Raw genomic sequence first — 17,036 nt, 5'->3', positions numbered from 1 at the left:
AAACAACGTTGGCAGTCCGGGGCACAACAATGTGACTCTCTCCCGATTCGAATCTTCCGTTGACTCATGTACATACTAATACTATTCATACTACTACTACTACTACTACTACTACTACTACTACTATATTTCGATAGATATTATTAAGGTATAGATAGTGATTTAACTTTAATAATAAGTATATTGAAATTTTACTAATATTTATATATTTCACTGTTCGTAAATAATGCAAAAAAAGCTATCTCTGAAGAATACGTGAGAAGATCAGTAGGGTTAAAAGAAGCTATAGTGATTCTGTTTCTTTATATCAGCTTATGATTCTCATAAGGCAAGGGGAATACTTATGAAAGTAGAAAACGAGATTTTTTTACGATCCCTCCAAGTACGTAATATAGAAGACGCGAAATGGTTGAAGGCGTGCTTTAAATCAATTATACGATCGAATATTAAAATGTCACGAGGTTTAGATTAAATATGTTTCGATCGTTCACGAACGTTGTTATATCGGTAAAATGTAATCCATGCAGGATTTCAGAGGGATCTGGCTGATGGAAAAGGGACGTCGAGAAGACATAACACTGTTTCAGCTACGTAAAAATAAGCCATTACAAACACGTGTCCTTGTCGATTAGCATAATGGTCGGACTTTTTGTACTTGCAACGATCCTCTTGCAAAAAATGTTAATACAGCGCGCTGTCGCGAGCAGATTTAGAACTAGGGACCCAGATGCTGTGCATGTGCTTACCGGAAGTCATTACACTTCTTCAGGGTGCCGTTCAAGAAGATCCACCTCTCTGCTCTGACAAACTTGGTTATCCAGAGTGAATCGATAAATTTATAGACCACTTCGTTTTTTTATCGTCGCGTTCTCTGCAAGATAGGAGGACTTATCGTGCTCGTATTAAAATAATGTCGTCTTCAATTCTGTAACTCCTAATTTCTAATCTATTTAAAGATATTATATGTAATTTATAATATTATAGTATACGTTAGACTTTACTATAGGGTGTCGAGACTGGTCCACTAACCGGGACAGCGAGAACACCAGTGCAGTGGTGCTTGATATAATTAATACGATTTTAACCTCATATCTACAACATAACACTCAAACTTCAAATCTCAAATTCTAGACCTCGCACTTCGCAATCCAGTAACCAGATCTCACATCGTATAATTGAAATCCCAAACCGCAGGCTTTAGGTCTCAGACCATGTACTTTAAGTTTTAGATACAAATCTAAGTATCCTAATTTAAAATCCTAGACCTTAAAATCCAGACCCATATTTATTTTTCGAGTTCCTCCATCTGCGTATGATTAGTCCTGTGATTTTGTTGGAAACGTGCGCTTTTCCACAACATTCACAAGAACGAAATTTATTACGTTTACGAGTTCACATTATGGTGCCGTGTTTGCAGATGTTCCAGAAGACAATCTAATACGTAATTAACCAGGACGCGGGAATGTCGCGGCAACAAACGCAACAAAATCCGTAAAAGCAATTTCTGAAGCTGCTCGAGTCAACGGGCTGTCTGTACTAAGGGAGACGCGCAAGAACATTGTGCCGCACCTTGTACGACGGACAAAGAAGGAAGCCTCTTAACTGACACGACGGCAGAGCTAATTAAGCGCACGTAACGTTTTGCAAGGCGATTAAACCGGCAAGAGGAATTCCGTTCTTATCTCGCCAGGTTTCCTCGAGGCGGCTTCAACCACCAACCCTTGCCATCCCATTCTTCCTCACACCATCGTCGCTTCTTCGTTCGTTCGCGAAATTATATCACGAATCTCGGCGTATCGTTATTTGTTTATAATTAGCGCCCGACTGACGTCGTTCGAGGATAAAATGGAGGCCATGGAACGCGTACGAGCCCCTTCAGATTTGGCTGGTATAACGTTTAAACCGTAGAATGGCAGTGGTCTGTGTGACATCATTAACAACTTTCTGGCATTGTTTTCCGTGCGACCGACAAACTGGGCTAATTGCTTCAACTTCTGACCCGTTTCAGTTAGAACGCTGTAACTAGCTGCTTCTCCCGAGCGGAGACGATTGTCCTCGGCCGTTGCGAATGCCACTCTCGCGCAGGCTTGCATAAAATTCATCCCCTCACGGCGACGAGCACCACTACGCGACCGACGCCGCTTGCAATCGTCGTGGCTTATTAACCCGACGATAATTAGCCGTAATCGCGGGGACGTGAACTACCCGTTTCTCTTCGTGGCCTCCTCCTACCGGCGCGTCGTGGACTCACGCGTCAGAGGTCACTGCTTATTTCTTTGAAAGCTCGTCTGAACAGTTATGCTCGCGTGACGGTGATGTTAATCGGTAGTTAGACGGATTAGAATTGGAGAAAACACAACTTTGACGATAGATAGTGATAGATACTGTCAAAGATATCTACGGTGACTCATAAAGTTAATAAAACATTTTCTCACTATGAGCATGCTTATAGTAATTTATAGTAATGACAAAAAGATTGATTAGAAGATATATAGATTAAAGATAGAAGAAGATTATATATTAAACGATATATCGTTTTTACTTTAAAAAAGTGTAACGAAAGATAATAGCGGAACTTGTTCAAATATGAGAGTTTCAGGTTTGTTCAGGTATTTTCAGGTGTCTCTGCCTTTTGGTGTCAAAGGGTAGGTTTGAAATTATAGAAAGTTGTCGAAATTCTTACAGTTTCTTAGGAAAAGTTTAACATTCCCTAATTACGTGGGAGAGGAATAAAGAATCATACGTCTATGAGGATTTTATTTTAGAAGAATACCAATTGAAAGATGCAATGTAAAAACGGAAAAGTCTGTAGCATCAATAAGGTAACTGTAAAAAAAATTTAAGTCGAAAGTGTTCTTCATGCGAGGAGTCCATTTTTGGATTGTTCTCTTTGAAAAGAAAGGAAGTTAATCTCTTTAAAATCGGACAAAGTTGTAGCAAAAGCATCTATAAAAGTCGGATAATTACGCAAATGAAAAATTTCTCCAGCTACTTGTTCGTTTTCAGTAACAAAGCAAGTTCGATTAGCTTCGTAACGCTGATCGTTTCATCAACTTACGCCGCAGTTTTTACAAAGTATAATTAAGAACAATTGATTCGCTATCGTTCATAAAACTCCTTGTTTACATCGCTGGCCAATTTGCAGATCTATAAGAAATATTGTGTAAAATCGTCTCGGTGTAAGGAAAAAGAATAATACTGCAAATCAACCGTTGTCAGTCGCGCCAATTATTTGTTCGTGAAAGTTGCTTAAGTATCTGTTCCTTACTCTCTCAAACATAATTCACGTATTTTACAAAAGACAATCGCGAAAAAATGAAAGAGCAAACAGCGACAAAAAAGAACACTGGTTCTTGTCCTTTAAATCGGATCAATTGTTAACGAGCTACCTTGAAGAAAGATTTTTTAAGTCGAGTCTTTTCTTTTACTTATAAATAAGACTAAGGAGACGAAGGATTTTAAGAACTTGCATACAGGAATATTCCGTTTTTCTGACTCGATTTCGTTTCGTTACATTGGCTTTCTTGAAACCGAAAAAAAGATTCTTTAAAAGCAGTCTAGTTTATCTTAAGAAAACAATTGTTCAGTAAAATTGGTAAGAGAATATTTAATTAGAAATTTTTATCTATAATTATATCAAAAAAATATTCATATTTAAATTTCTGTAATTATACTTTGAGATTTTAACGAATATTTCGTACTATTTGTTGCGTTATTCTTTCAATTTCAATTTTTACAATTAGACTGTTATAAATATTAGACTTGTATATATTATATATTAGACTTAGATTACTGTATTCATTCTTACATACTATATTTATTATAAAATCTGTCGTGTAATATTTCGCTAACAAAATATTTTATAAATTAAATTCATCAGTTTTCACTCTTTCATTATACTTTCATGCGCGTTATGCAAAATTTTTCGCTCTAACGATATTTACTTTACAGTAGATTTACGTATATCGACTAAACGAGTTCTTTCTATGAATTTGCATATAGAAACGGTAGAGAATGTTAATGCATACGCGTTCATCACATGGTTGAATTTACAAATCCACGGATTAGTTTCACGATCGTAATGTAACGATGCAGCCACATATACGATACGCTCTCCTATTTCATCGGAGGAAATATGGTATTTCAGAGATGCGTTTTTCACCATAATAACAAATTTCATCGTTAAGCACCGTTTTCATTTGAACTGAAAATTATGATTGCCCAACCCTTCGATATTTATGCAAAGAGCGAATCAGATGGCACTCGACTGTTTGAAATCGCCGCGACTTTTTGCTGCGTACCACCCTTTTTCCAACTGCATATAAACGATAATCGATAGAAGAATAATTAACGAACAAAGTAGCCGAACGTTTTTCATTTGCAGTAATTTTAGATTTTGTCGAGTTATCGTTACGAGATACGTCGGGGAAATTCAATTTTATACCTATTTCCCTTTCTGATTTTAATTATACACAATATCCTCGTTTACCTGTCTCGAATGCAATTTTTAATGGCTTCCATCTCTACGTTTTAATACTTGTCGACGTATTTGTACTAAAATGCATATGTACAATCAGCAAAATTTCAGAATATTCACAAAATTTCACAAATATTTTTATGAATTGAAATTGAAATGCCTACGCTATCAAGTTCAGCTAAACACACCTAATTTATCGTTTATCAAGATTTAAATATTTGATGATCAGTAAATGCTTTCCATCGATGATATATTTGACGTTTATAAAAAATAAACGAGAAATACTTTCCAATAATCATTGTTTTCCCGTAACGATATCTTTCCTACTCGATCTAAATTCTAAAATTCTACAAAGTTTGCTGGCTGGTACTTTAAATGAATCTACTGCTCGATCTTTATTTTGCAACGATGCAAGAAATAGAAAAAACGGGAACAAAGAAGAAACGAAAGAAAAGAACGATCACAAAAGTTTTATCCCAAAGTGGAACAGTATTCCCGTGGCCTGACCGCAAAGGATACCGCGTTTAAGTTAATTTGGCATAGTTTATGTTACAGTCCCATAAAGAAGTGAAATTTTACAATGACCATCGTAAGTTGTTTGTCCGGTGGAAGAGCCTCGGCTATTTTTATTCAAGAGATGTACCACTGCTTCTGCTGCGGTTTCTTAATTAGCATGTTTAAGTTACTCCTCGGTAAAATTTATGTTCAGCGTCGAAGCACAACGAAATATCAAGTACGTCGTATGGAAAAATGAAACTCGCGAATTTCATTAGCAACAGCAAATTTGTAGCTACTGCTCCTGTCTCGTGCAAATCTATTGTCAGTATTGAAATTTTTATTTTATAATCCTTGAATTTTATTTTATAAGATATCTCAGAAGCATAAAATTGGAATAAGATGATTCTCTTAAATCTTGCAAGAGTAAATTGTTATATCTACTTTATATACTTACATACGTATATATTTTTCATATCTACCTGGAATTATTCTTATAAATTCTGAAATTCCGATATCAGAAATGAAAGCAAACATTCTAAATTCATTTTCAGCTAAAGAACCATAATTTTCGTTAGGTATCTCTTATTAAACTATCTTATTCTTTATTCTAATGTTGATACTGTTTAATATTGTTCTATCCAACCAATGTCCTGGATATCGGTAAAAACTGATCGTCTATTTAATTTTCTGCCGCGATACACGTTGGCTTTGACGTTCCACACTGTGATTATTAAATACTCGTAACAATATAACATTATTGCTAGACAACAAATGTGTATGCAATTTTAAATTTTTACAAACATAACTATAAAAATAAATTCTACAAGTCACGAGATAAAATACCAACACTCTTATCAAAAGAGCATTTCTTGGTAGTACCCATCGAACGGGAGCCGTATTAAATTTTAAATCACCGCGCACGGGAAAAAACTTCGCATCGACCACCAAAAAAGGATTATGAAAAATATCATGGAAAAAGGAATAAAGGGAAGACGAGAGAGAAGCGCAAAATTATTCAGTGGAAAGCGCGCAGAGGACGCGCGACAGAGTCCCGCTGAGAGTGTATCCGCATGGCACGTAAACGGTGAGAGGACGTGAACGCCGCAGGCACCTCATTTACGCACATTTTGCATCCACTCAAGTTTCGTTTGAGCGTTGGAGATTACATAGAATATTATTTCGTCGGTGAAGTGGCTGGCACGTCGCGCGCGAGATGGTGAGGTGTGCGTGGGACGCCCTACGCTCTGGGTCGACTTTAGCCCGCTTTGATACACATGGCGGTCGAGAGTAGACCAGAGAGCACTTCGTTCGACGGTTTGAGCCTCGATCTATACAAACACTAGCGTTTCATGTACCATCGCGTCGATTCGGTGTACAATATCCAACCTGTGAACACTATCCACGAATTTGCAATACGTTTGATAAGTATACCTTTCAGAGCAGAAGAGAAGGAAGAGAAAATGCTGCCATTACAATATCAATCTACTATGTCATCTTTTGTCTTTCCTATTTCTTGGACCATACATATTTTCTTTTCTCTTGTGCACTTTAAATGTACTTTCATGATGTATTTTGGACTTTTACAATCATATTTATGGTTGTCCTTTGATACTGATTCTTGTAATTTCTCTCATTACATTGTTTTTTCTGTAGGTAGATGTTCTTTATATTTTCGTTTTGCTGTAGAGACAATCTCGTAATATGCGCGTTTATTCAAACGATATGGATGAAGGTGGAAAGAATTTCTTGGTACTTTATATATTTCCACGTCTGTTTTTTAAATGTTTTTACATCTATGATATGTGTACATCTTCTTTATCTTTATTTGGTCTATTTTTACTGTTAATTATTCGTTCTTCTGCCATCTGTTTTTAAAGATGTAACTTTTTACTTCTCTATCGTATTACTGCAGTTCACTCGCAAACAATAATGTAACTCTATATAAATTCATAAGCTCTCCAAGCACTTTCTTGCTTCTCTTTTTGCTGATTCTCTCTTTTTTTTTTTTTTCGTTTCTTTAATCTCGCCTTATATAAGTACCTTATCTTGTACCTCCGCTCCTTTTTCTCCACCTTATCTTCTATCCACCTTCCTTCTAGTTATGATTTTTCTCGCATACTCTTCACCCTTTCCATCCGTTGCCTCCTCTTTTCAACGTTTTCTCCTTAGCTGTATGTCTCGCGAATTTAATTAACTCAGTCTGAGCTTCATTGAGCCGCGTTAAGTCACATCCTTCGCGTAATCTTTGTATTATACCATTCAAAACGTATTTCTCTGCCGTGCTTGCATGGCGATAAGCCTCATGGAACAAGACTTGTACAAGAAAGTTACGCTTGCAAGAAGTGTCTCGCTGTTTCTAGGACGAAACGTCCCACGCTGCTTTTATCCGACGAGCTAAGTGCCTCGAAAAGGAAAGAATATCAGCAAGTGATGTACCTGGTGCACGTTTGCAAACTTCACATGTTGTTTATGCTTGCCTCTTCTAAACAACTTACCAAAGTTCGTATTCCACCCTACATGCGCACTACATCCGCCGTAATCTCGTCATAAAATATTAATTTCTTTAAAGCATTTGATAATACGCGAAACGTCGTAAGTAACATTTTTGGGCTGATATTTTTTTTCTTAATATTTTAATGAGATGTCTAACTTCCAGCAGGATTAAATTCTGGCAAATCAGGTTATAGAAAATTAGAGATTTAGATCAGAAATAGCTTTGTTTGGAAATAGGAAGTTAATTGTATTTAAGTAAACGAGTTTCTAGAGAGTTTGAAGGAAACTTTGAGCCTTATTTGACTATATATCATCGCGTGTTAGTGTGTGCAATTATTGGGATTAGTTTAATCTGAGACTGTCATAACGAAGTCAGAACTTTGTTTGGCAAATATATTCGCGTTAGAAAGCAAAATATTAGCGAAGTTACGACTTTGCAACGAGATAAAGCGAAATAACTTTTGTCAAACATCAACATCCTTATTATTTCTATATCACTAAACTAAGGATGTCTCAGAGAATTAAGTTGAACTTGTGTAATCAGATAATATATTAAAACCATAATATATTAATCATAAAAAACTTTTTTCTATATGTTATGTACGTTGTAATATAAAATATATAGAAATTTCTAAGACACGGTCATCGTGATTACACTGATCGAATTTAAAACCAATGTGGAAATGCATATAGAAGTTACAAGAAATTTACTGCAGACATATATTTAATAAAAAAATTAACAGCTGCCTTAAGTATATGTGGCGGCACTCGACAGTAAAATATCACCACTCGACACTAACTAGTGTCGAACGACGGCCTTAGGTTACGCTTTAGGTTACGAACGTTCGGAACCCGGGTTCAAATCCCGGCGACCGGAGTCCGATTTTTCTTCCGCGACATCAAAAATGGGAAGAAAATTCAGCAGTACCCCCAGCAACGACACCGGCGACCCGCAGCAGAACCTGTCTCTCACTCTACACACGAGCAGTAGCGCACTATCACAACTAACTATACCGGCTAGCGCACTACTACTACTTACTATCCACCTCATACGTAATAAGTCATTAAAAATGACTTCACCGAATATTGAGACGAATATGACAATTAGACCTCATTGCAGTGTCAATGAAAATTCAAAATGATTCATACAACATACATAATATATTTGTAAAATATTTCTAATAGATCGTCCGAAAACTTTCTTTCGTTTTATAAGGAAATAATGGATGCACAACATTTTCCATTTTATATTATTTTATCGAATTACGTATGATTCATTTTGTTCTATAAAGTTAAAGATCACAACGTTCGACAGATTAGGTTTCATGTTTGTATAAAGATGCGTTGTTGTAAAAGACGTGTCTGTAAAAGAAAGATACTGTTCGGACAACCTAATATAAAGATTTAAATACGTTTGCATAGCCACTGTATATAAATATTAGCAGCGAACGTTTTAAAGAGCAGTTAACTTGGAAGAGAATTTACAAGTTTGAAAATCGTGATTAGTGGACAAGATTCTGCGTCTGATGGTCGGTTATTATTCGGTGAGATCAAGCAGGTCGCGACAGTAAAAATTTCCAATTTAAATTCACGCCGACGCGTTTAAAAATTATTAAGACAGCGAGGATGTCTGCGCCGACAGGTAGTTTGCATTCGTGGCCGACTATAAAGATTTCACGTAGCTTCAACGAGTCGGTAATAGAGTCCGTAAGCAAGTCTCGCCAGGTACTTGAAAGTTTTTCCTTCTCCTCTCAAAGGAGGAGGTGAAAGTTCCTCAAATCCAGAGCATCCTCAAGTCTCAGGAGTACAGCCGTAACATGTTGCAGACGCATCAACCAAAAAGTGAAAAGAAAGAAACTATGAATATCTTCGGACGAGTAAAACAGTGTATGATTGAGGGATAACCACGTAACTTGAAAATATTCCCTTATGTATTGACATAAACATCTTAATGGCATAAACATTCATAATATGAGGCTTATAATTGTAGATATAAAATGTTTAAATTTCTAATTGAATACATGTATCTTTACATAGACTGTCTGAATGAAATTTAATGAAATGGCTTTTGAAATTTAGTATGAATATTCGATTATTAATATATTATTCATCATTCGCGAGTATTTTATTACTCCTATACTATAATATATTCTATAATATAACGCAGTTAAGAACTTATCTTCAATAAAGTTGACTTCAATAAAAGAAGAATCGTAGATGTCGCACAATATACTAATTTGAAAAAGAAGAAAACAGAAATTGACAAAGAGCTGAAACGTACTGTACGTTGAACGCTATATTCTTAAAGAAGCCGTAGAAAGGATTTCAACTGGGCGAAACCCGCGCGATCAAGCAATATTATCGTTGCTTAAATATAATGAATCGTTTAACGAGTTCTCTTGCTTCGGGAATCTTTTCCTGGGTTTCCCGAGAACTTCCTTTAAACTCCTTCAATTATCTCCGAGTTGTTTACATTTCGCTAAACATTATCCAGGTCAGAGGCTCCTCGGAATAACGCTATAATAACGCGGTCCAAGAAGCTCATTTTTCACAATCCGACGGACTGGGTTAGCTCGGTCACGTTGGTTCGCACCAACGTGTTTGTAAAACTAATTGAAAAATTCCTTTGCACCCTGTCAGGAACGAAAATAAAAGCTCTGGCTGTGATAAACGAGAAAGAAGGAACCCGTGGACGACCGGCCAGGGAAAAAAATGTTCATCGGGCTTAAACCGACTTCGGTTCCCAACCAGAAATTAGTCAACGTTTTTCAAGTTTTGATGGACAACGACGATGGAACGCGCGAGGGTTTTCCTGTGTTTCAAATTTCCAACCTCCTCGAGGACCCTCTTCGCGTCGAATGGGAGCACGAGTTCGAATCTGTCAAAGAGAAGAGCATTAATGTTTCGTCCCTTCAGCGCTTAATTTCGTAGCCGCGTCACGTTCGTTGTTGGCTCCGTAAGTGTCACCATCGATAACGAAACAGGACCGATCGTCGTTGTGTATATCCGTGGTTTTATTGGCTTTCGACGAGGGATCGACGAGAAATTGAAAGTGAAATGAAAAGCCACGGTTGAGTATCGTTGGCTACAGGTCGTAAATTCGCTTGACATTTGCAGTGGTTGATATGAAGGATAGTGATTGGTTACTTTTGTGACAAATTAATGGAACGAAGTCATGTTGGTGTAAGGCGCAAGTTATATAGAACTTCTATACAATGTTGGTTATTACGTAGCAGAAAATGTTACGCAGCGTAACAGAAAATGGAATTATATAGTTTTCAATTGTGTTGGATACAATAACGAGTTTTACAACGTGTGGATTGGTTGCTGCGATTTTTGAGTGGATTATTGAAAAGGGGATTTTGTTATTGTAGTTGAAAGCGCATGATACAATCATTTATTTATTTCATTTCGAAGATTTAGGATTCAGAATTTCTATTAGGTGAATTTTCGGTATTGGTGCTTGCAGTAAGAATATAATTCATCACCTATAGTAATATCTGAAAAATTAATTCCGTTGAAATACGAATAAATTGATTTTCGAACGTGCTATTGAACATTTTTTCAAATCGTGAGATAACGTTATTATCATATAATTCTATCATATATTTCTTATTATCATAACTACCTTCATCTTTTACTATTACAATATGCATTTCTTGCGAAAAGGAAAGTAAGAAAAAAAGTAAATAATTAATAATAAATAATGAAATTAAATAAATATCTAAATTAAAAATAGCTAACATTGTAAATAAATAAATTTCCCCATCCCCTTTGCGACACGTAGAACGTTTGCAAATTTATTTCAAACGCTTAACATGTAATTCCAAATGAAATCTACTGTAATTATACCGCACGTATCTACGATGTGCTCCTTTAAATTGGTGGAAATGATCTCTCGCGGTATGTAATGGAACTGGGTGTATTCCGTCTCGAATAAATAACGCGCTGTCTAAAGGCAGAAACCACAACGAGGGAATTACGAAAAACGGAAATGAATGGTAAAGCAAGCGGGCAGACTTGAAGGAAGCGAAAGATCGATGAGATCTCTCCAAAGGGAGAAGCACAGTTACCCAACTCTCGTATCTCAAGTGGATGCCTTTTCTGAAAGACTCGCTGGAATATATTGCGAGTTCTGGATGCTCGTTATACATCCCGGTGAAATTAGAAGAAAGAGATAGCCTTGGATTTAAAGAATATTTCTTTCGCATATATAACTTGACCAAGATTCATTGTACAATGAAAGGAAAACGAGGCACCTGAATAAGATACTACATAAAAATTCAGGCTTTAAATGTAAACAATACAATAAGAATTTAATTGTATAATAAACCGATTGATTAATTGTTGTTTTAATTTCTATTGCTAGTACATTTATTAAGATGCGATGAAAATATTTAAGTAGAACAATTGCTAATACGTTTTATGGAAAAGAATAATTCAACTAATCTATCCTTTTTCAATTGTCTCACAGAATTTGTCGTAATTAAAGCTATGAAAATTTCTTTCAATTACTGGTATCGACTCATAGTTCCTCCCGATATTTCATCAGATATTTAAATCTGACAAAGTAATGGATACTTCATTTAATGGAATATTAGTGAAAGATGTTCTGCCTTTCACATCACGTGCAAATGGCATTGAGAAAATGCTTTAAGTGTTTTATCGTGAAGACGAAAATACGACATTACGATTTCCAATATCCATATCTCGACAACGTAATAAATCATGTCACACGCGTCGTAAAAACATCTCTATTCTTCAAACATCTCTTCCAAAAGTGAATTAAACGACTGAAAGCTTCGAATTGGCTAACGATAAATATATTATTAAAAAGATACAAACGACCATCTATAAGTATTATATATACGTGGTTTCAAGCTCACGTTAAGGTTCAGAAGAAAATTACCGTTTAATCACGAGAAAGAGGCATCTAGCCCACTAATTACGACAAAAACGTGAATGTTCCACGGAACCATCGGCGCGAACCGTCTGAAGAAGCGTATGCGAATAATTTTCACGAAATTCCCGCCGGTGCTGGTATCGCATTAACCATGCTGTTACCGTTTAACGATACTGCCAAAGTAATAGGATCCCACTCAAAATCCGTTCTTTCACCAAGGCATTGCACACGTTACACGTCAAGCTACTCTCGCGATCGTTTTACAAGGGCCGCCAGGAATTTCGCGAAAGGACTCCATCTCGCTCCGGGATTAACCGGTGCACATTCTAAAAGTAAATGTAACGATGGCAGGTCGTTCATTGATTTTGTTTTAAGCATCTCGGAAATTCCGTGAATTTTCCTCGCTCGATTTACCAGTCGTTTAGTAAGGAACAACGTTGCGACGATGGTCGTATTACGAAACAAAGTTAAATAAATTTATTTTATTTAGTGACATAGTGTTCGAATTAATGTTACCAAGTGCCTAATTCGTAATTAAGTAGTATGGTAACTGGTGAAAATTTTGTGGATTTTTAAAGATATGAATAGACTCCGGATTTTCATGCATTTACGTGAAATTTAAATGTGTGACAATGAATAGGATATATATATATATATGTCGGGTTTGAGTTGTTGGGGCTTGGGTTATGGGCGTGTAAAGAATTTTCGCCTGGGTTGTTCATTGTTGTTGTATAATCAAGATATCGTTTATTATCACGGATACAGATGAAATAAGATCGACCAGTGACCGCGGTAACTAGACGCTAATGGCAATGACCTTAGATATTATATTGCTCTCTAGACGATGTGTCACTCACCAAGGAGATCACAAGAATAATTGACTGATGGAAACTTTCCTCTCCTTACGATTGCGTTAGCTTTGTTGAACGTTGGCTCGGGATACCAACAAAACTGCAGCCACCGTTGCTAGGCAGACCCGCGTAGCTGCGACATTGCTCTTGCCCGGGGTTTGATTGTTAACACAACGTGTGTCTCATAATATTGGTACTTTTCTGTTAGGTGGAACGTTCGTCCCGTGACCGTGGCTACGCTCGGCGACCGGTTGTCGCCTCGAGCCTAAGCTCATTGTCTTAAGTTTCGAATGACTGTGTCTGGGTTATTTTGTGAATGCTATTGAGGTTTTTCCAAGTAATTCCAACGGGTGATCCCGTTGTCCTTTCATCTCCGACATATACGTATATATATATTATATATATACATATATAATACGTATATATGTATATATATATATACATATAATATTGTGGCGCTCGAGTATAAAACCAATAAACATAGAACCCGGTATTACATCGAGAGTAAACATCGACAAGATATTGTTTTTGGTCGACGAAACGACGCCTGCGGCGTTATTCTTTTATTTACGCTGGTATTTATGAGAATGATCTAAGTCAAGGAACTAAAGACAATGAATTTATCAGTTATTTTGTGTTTGCATACATTTACATTACAATAATGTAAAACCAGTTTTGTAAGGTAGTAAAAATTTAGTCGATTGATTGCAGTATCATTAAACAGAATGCAATTTATGTGTTAAATGCAAAACGTTAAATATGTCGAAACAAAAAATATATGACTAGGCCACTTTCATGATTACCAGCATATTTCGGACCTTATGGTTCGATGGTTGGATTTATCGATCTTTAAAAGTTCTGGATCCTTCTACCGTGAGACCGAAAAGCCTCATCTCCAATGAATCAACATGGAGCAACTTTTTATCGCAGCTTGTTACTGCATATTTAAAAACATTTTCAATAAACAATTTACAGACATATGTCCATACTAAAACAACGTTCGACAATAGGCGGTGATTGTCTGAAGGAACAGGAACAGCAACAAAAATTTGCTCGATACTACTTTAACGAAGATGAGACTAAAGAGTAACATAACGAACAACACCTTCCTATAGAAAATAATGTAGCCTACCTTGTCTGTATCCTCCGTTATCGACAGGATTCTCCAGAGATCCTCACCAGGCATTGCTTTCTGGCACAAATTCACATACAAAATGGCGCGTACGAAACCGAAATGCATAAAGAATCACGTATAAATACGTAGATCGTAGAAACTTTGTACGATGGGTAAAGCCAATAAACTACGCAATATACCCATACAACAACAATTCGTTCACAGCATCAAAACAAAGATGTTAATTGATGTCGCGAAGTACGCGTATTACGTTCAACTGAAATAAGAAACGAGTCCTTCCGTCTGTTACGTGTGGGGAAATTTCCCCACCCCTCGTCGTATCCCTCCATCTGCCGTGCTATCGATTATCGATATCTAATCGCGAACTCCGTCGAAAGTGAGATCGATGCTCTCGTAAAACCCAACGCGCATCTGAGCCGCGCAGCTAGGCTTTCGGCGGTTTCAACCGAATTCCTATAGTTACGCTCTTTTCCTTTTCCGTCATAATGTCAGAATAAACGAAAACATACAAAGTATTCAAAGTAAATTACTCGTTATAATATCTAAATCGAGAGGCAAATTACTTTTTATATATTAATGACAAATAGTAATAATGGAAAAATAGTAATAAAGGGTGGTTAATTTCGAATGCATGAATGACAATGAAAGAAATGTATATATTTCTTTACAATATTTAATAATGAGTTACATTTTTAATTAGAACATCAAAAAGTTACGAAACATTATACATTAATATCCATTTCAAATATATTATTATAAGTATTAATAGCATTGAATAATACGGAATAAAATTGCTCGATTTTTCTCCAATGAACACTTTTTAAACTTATATAAGCTTTATATCAATGGTTTTATTACAAAGCATGATTTTATCATTATTTTTTACTATATCGTATAGCTCGGGGATAATTTTCATAACATAGGATATTCGCAACGCGTCTACATATATATCTGTGAAATTTTGTTCCAACGTGAAATTTAATTTAACATTAAAGGAAACTTTGACTTTAATAAATTGTTTAAACATGAAAATGGGGCAAAAGGTATGGAATATCTTTTCTATATTAAATATTAATACCTTGTTTTACAATATATATGAGATTTAATGAAAGAAATATAAAGAATTGAATCGACAAGTTGCTTTATGTAATAACGCTTGAGACATGATCAAACAACGCAGTGTTCCGGCAAAACCACTTCAAAGGGCTTCCTTGCAATCCTATTGAGTTTGAAGCGTTAAAGCAAAAACTTTTCAATTTGTGCTCGAAATCTTTAGTGTTTTTAATTAAAGAGATTTGACTACGTAAAAGTCGACGGAATCCTTTTGAAAAAATCTTCGATACACGCTGCAAAACTTGTATTAGATTTTTTTTTGGTTCATGTTCCATTTAAAATTTTATTTCCTATAAGTTTTTCTCCAACGTTTTTCATATATTTATATATGTTACTAAGAAGATACATATTGCATCTTCAAGTAAGATTTAAGTAGCAGTCTTCTTACTCTCAGAGATATCCGGATTAACATAAAATTCTCAAAAATCCTCTAATCACCCCGACTATGCAATTACTTCTTTTAATGTCCTTTGATGTTACCGTGTACATATATCTAAAGCACAGATCTGCTTCGTACAGAAATGTATCTTCTTTTCTTCACTCTGTTGCTTCTTTTCTTTATCTTTCTCCTTATTAGAGCGTCGCAATATCAATAAATATATGATATTTATTACTTCTAGATTCTAGATTTTTATGCATTTATTGGAAATCTAAAAGTACAAAAATGCACACAATATGCACAAATATATATATATATATATATATATATATAAGATGTCCAAAATATAGTAGCTGTTAATGAATGTTTAAATAATTAATGAATAAAATAAATCTTCGCTTAGATTTTTATATATCTAGATCCTCAATCTTTACTTGTATTCATAAAGATATGAATTTGCATAAATATCGGCAGTGTAGTTACTTATATGTATATTTATATTGGGATACTATTTGCACTAAAATCAAATAAGATATTTTTAACAATTTCGTGTACATGCATTGTGCTAGCTCTGTTATTGATGGAACTGTATCGAGTACGAGAGTATATCGATGTTTAATCCGTCCGTGTCAGGAAATTCAAAGTAAGTGAGTTTACAGGAGCTACTTCTGCAGCAGCACCGAAACCAATTATCCTTCTGCATTCGGGCTTTGAGCTTTGGCAAGGGTATACGGCAGGGCCTCTCGAATCACCTTGTCAATCATTTGCCAATTAATCTTGAGAAATTATTGCTTGGATTGATTCACCTACCTAACGCACCTGACAACTAGATCAAGTGTGCAAAGTGCACTTGCGTCTGACTTCGAGTAGACCGGAGACTGACTCATTGATTTCTCGAAACGGAGCGGCGACATGCACTTGGTAGCACGTACCAATTTCGTGCAATATCTGCACGTGAGCTGACATATAGATTTTCCGACATTTTGTATGCTTTCGTTGAGATAGTTACTATAAAATCGTTGAAAGCTTTACATATTCTATTCCTTTAGAATATTTCATAAATTTTACAATGAATCGTCTTTGTTACTCAACAAAATTAATAAATTATCATTAATATCATTAATATCATTAATATCATATGTAAACAGAAGGAAATCTGAAATTCTATACAGAATATAATAAATTTA

The 17,036-nt window shown here is 35.7% G+C and overlaps 1 long non-coding RNA gene across 1 annotated transcript in view; it reads right to left on the bottom strand.

Annotated features, from left to right (window-relative positions):
• Nucleotides 1-14,644, bottom strand: part of LOC139987217 (uncharacterized) — a 145,735-nt gene extending 131,091 nt beyond the window's left edge. Inside the window, exon 1 of the long non-coding RNA XR_011799809.1 lies at nt 14,355-14,644. This is a non-coding gene — a long non-coding RNA (uncharacterized lncRNA). The remainder of the gene's footprint in view (nt 1-14,354) is intronic.
• Between the last annotated feature and the right edge of the window lie 2,392 nt (nt 14,645-17,036).

Source organism: Bombus fervidus, chromosome 1 (assembly GCF_041682495.2).
Source record: "Bombus fervidus isolate BK054 chromosome 1, iyBomFerv1, whole genome shotgun sequence".
Classification (NCBI taxonomy): Eukaryota; Metazoa; Arthropoda; class Insecta; order Hymenoptera; family Apidae; genus Bombus; species Bombus fervidus.
This window is presented reverse-complemented; position numbering and strand designations above follow the sequence as displayed.